The sequence below is a fragment of the Lontra canadensis genome, unplaced genomic scaffold (assembly GCF_010015895.1).
Source record: "Lontra canadensis isolate GAN:19392208 unplaced genomic scaffold, GSC_riverotter_1.0 scaffold2799, whole genome shotgun sequence".
NCBI lineage: Eukaryota > Metazoa > Chordata > Mammalia > Carnivora > Mustelidae > Lontra > Lontra canadensis.
The window spans coordinates 1-2907 of NW_022633783.1; the positions used below are offsets into that span (position 1 = coordinate 1).

At 56.2% G+C, this 2907-nt stretch overlaps 1 long non-coding RNA gene across 1 annotated transcript; it reads right to left on the bottom strand.

The window, feature by feature from the left end:
- Positions 1-751: 751 nt before the first annotated feature.
- On the bottom strand, positions 752-1954 carry LOC116863748. The gene is made up of 3 exons (XR_004381851.1): positions 1929-1954; positions 1350-1423; positions 752-978 (listed from the first exon to the last, which is right to left on the bottom strand). It is a non-coding gene; the product is annotated as an uncharacterized LOC116863748 (long non-coding RNA).
- Between the last annotated feature and the right edge of the window lie 953 nt (positions 1955-2907).

The window sequence follows — 2907 nt, forward strand, 5'->3', positions numbered from 1 at the left end:
CATTCTCCCTTGGATAGGACACCTTTCGGTCCCACCTCCGAGAGACCCAGGGAGGACCAGTGGTGGGTGTGGGATTTCCCCTGGGAGAAGGCCAGTTGCATTCTTAGACACCGTATCTGCAGGGAAATGGTAGATCTCCATGGAGAAAGACGGAGTGAATGGGCCCCACTGCCCCTTTGTGCGGGTCCTCCCCGAATGGGCTGTTGCACGAGGCTGCCCCGGAAGCCGCCTGCAGAAGGGAGGAGTGTGTCCCAGCGCTCAGTGCTTCTGGTGAGGTTGGGAAGACGCGTCGTGGGGCCCCTGATGCAGAGACGTGTGTGTGAGTGTAGTGTCCAGAGGGAGGTGCTGGGACCATTCGTGCCCGAGACCTACCTTGGCGGGACAGCCCCAGCCTGGACACTGACTCCGTAACAGGGATTGGAAAAGACACACTTGTGTCTTTGGGGCACAGTCTAGCCCTTCCTAGTTAGCGATGGGATTTGTTTTCTGGGGGAATTGATGTGTATTTGCAAGGAAAGAACACCTCTTTCGATTGTAGGTGTTGAAGAGTTTTCCCATGAATGGACGTGCATGACGTGACCGTGATGGGAAACTTCCCTGAGAACGTGGACACCATTAATCGCCATTTTGAGGGGACCGGACACGTTGGAGAACATAGCATTCACCCACCTGACACACACGCACCAACCCTGAGAATCACGGCGCGTGGATTCCCATGGAAACACACCTCGTGCCCAGCCCCCAGTCCTACAGCACCTAAGAGCAGCACGGTAGCTTCCGGGGCCAGGGTCACGAGGCCTCGGGTCTCGGTCCGGAGCGTGACCCTTAGTCTCGTTGCAACAGGTTCTGGATTCTGGGTGGCTCTCAAGATGGAGCCTGCAAGGAAGCCCCACCTTGCCCATTGTCCAGGTTGCTCCAAGCCAATGAGTGACTCTAGAGGACAGCATACTTACCACTCTCCCTTCCCAGCAGGGCCACCTGCGATTTCTGAAAAGAAAACATGGTGAACATCAAGTCCTGCCTCGTCCTGTGTGCACAGCTCTTTTGTTCTCTTGGTGAGGGGCATGGGCAGTGATACGGAATCCACCTAGAGGTTGCATGGCCTGGGTCCATTGGGTGGCGAGGCGGTGTCAGTAGCACCCGTGAACAAGCTCACGACCCTGTGGACTGTAACCGAACCCTGCTGCTGTTTCCTGCAGGGTCTTTGGAATGGGGTCTCCGTGGCTAAGAGACGCTCCCTCAATAATCTCCCCACCAAGGACATGGTCCGTGCTGAGGTGTTCGGATCTGATTGGGAGTATAAGAGAAACAAGGGATGCTGTACCTCACCTGAAGAAAGGCTAACTTACCACCTTGGTGAAAAATGGGGCCTCTCCCGCTGTGCTGTCCACGTCAAGGCCATCGTACAGGCTAGCCAGGGGATCTAGGTGGATACACACAGAGAGTGTCGGGACCCCGACGGGACTCTTCGGGAACCGCTCAGGGAGCTTTGCTTGGCGTGCACGTGCGGACAAGTGTGTGGAGGTGGGGAGCTCATCAGTATGGACTGAGCTGTAGTGGGCCCTTCCCGGGTGGAGGATGAAAGGTCCTGGAGAGGAGCAGGGACGTGAATAGAAACGCTGCCTCCCGTTGGAGCTACAGGGCCTGGAGTAGCTGTGAAATAAATAGTCCATCTCCAAGGCACACCTACTGCCTGCCCCCAAACCTGCACCACCTAAGAGCAGCGCCGTAGTTTCTGGGGACAGGGCCATGAGGCCACGGGTCTTTCCCCAGAAACTCCCTTTCTGTTACTCCGACCCTTTCTTCTCCGTCCCGCCGGACCTGGAATCGGGGTGGTTCTCATCGTGGAGCCTGCGAGGAGGCCCCACCTCTCCCCTTTTCCAGGTTGTTGCAAACAAGTGAGTGACGCTGGAGGACAGAATACTTACCGCCGTCCCCTTCCCGCAGGGACACCTGTGATTTCAGAAGAGAAAACAGTATGAACATCCAACCAGGCTTTGTCCTGTTTGCATGGCTCTTTTGTTCCCTGGGGCCTGGGAGGAAGCCAGGTGGGGAAGTGTGCTAGAGGCCCGTGAGCCCCAAAGTAGGAAGAGAGCAAAAGGAGTCCTCCACGGATGGCGCCCAGTCGTCCTAGAGGCCCCACGTTCCGGGTCCCACCGGACAAAATAGGTGGCAAGGAGGAATAGCTGCTACCCGTACCCAAGCTCCCTGCCCTCCAGATGGTAGGTGATCCTGCTGTGGCTGTCCCCGCCCCCCTGCAATGCCTTCGGGATTAGGTAGCACTTGGTACAGATTCTCACTCAAACTTCTCCCTACCCTGTCAATTGTGCATGCTGAGATTTTTTTTTTTTTTTTTTTACGTGACCTTGATGAAAAAAAGCCAGAAGACTTCTGTGTCTCCCACAAAGAAAGGCCAACGTACCACCCTGGTGAAAAATGGGGCGTCTTCCTCTGTCGTTCCTGTCGAACGTTCACCCGTCTGTCCATGCAGCCAAGCTAGGGAGAGATCCACAGAACGGTCAGTCCACTGGTGGGGCTCGGCAGGAAGAGCTCAGGGAGTTCAGCTTGGGGTGGGCGTGCCCGGGAGTGTATGGCGACGTTGGGTTCCGTGGGTACGGACTGAGCAAGGTGCCACTGCATCAAGAGAGGTCAGGGCCAGGAGCAGGAACGGAGAGAGAAACGTTGACTGTGACCTTGAGCTACAGGGAATGGAATCAGGGTGACCTCTTCAACCCGAAAGAGGGTAAACACTAAGATACACGCTCCGTTGTACTGACAGGCGAGTTCCTCCAACCAGCGACTGGGTCGTGGTCATTGTCAAGACCGTTTCTTGGCCGCTCCCACCTCTCTCTCCCCCCTCTTCTAGGAGATTGTCTTTCTGCAGAAGAACACTGTGTGGCAGGGTTG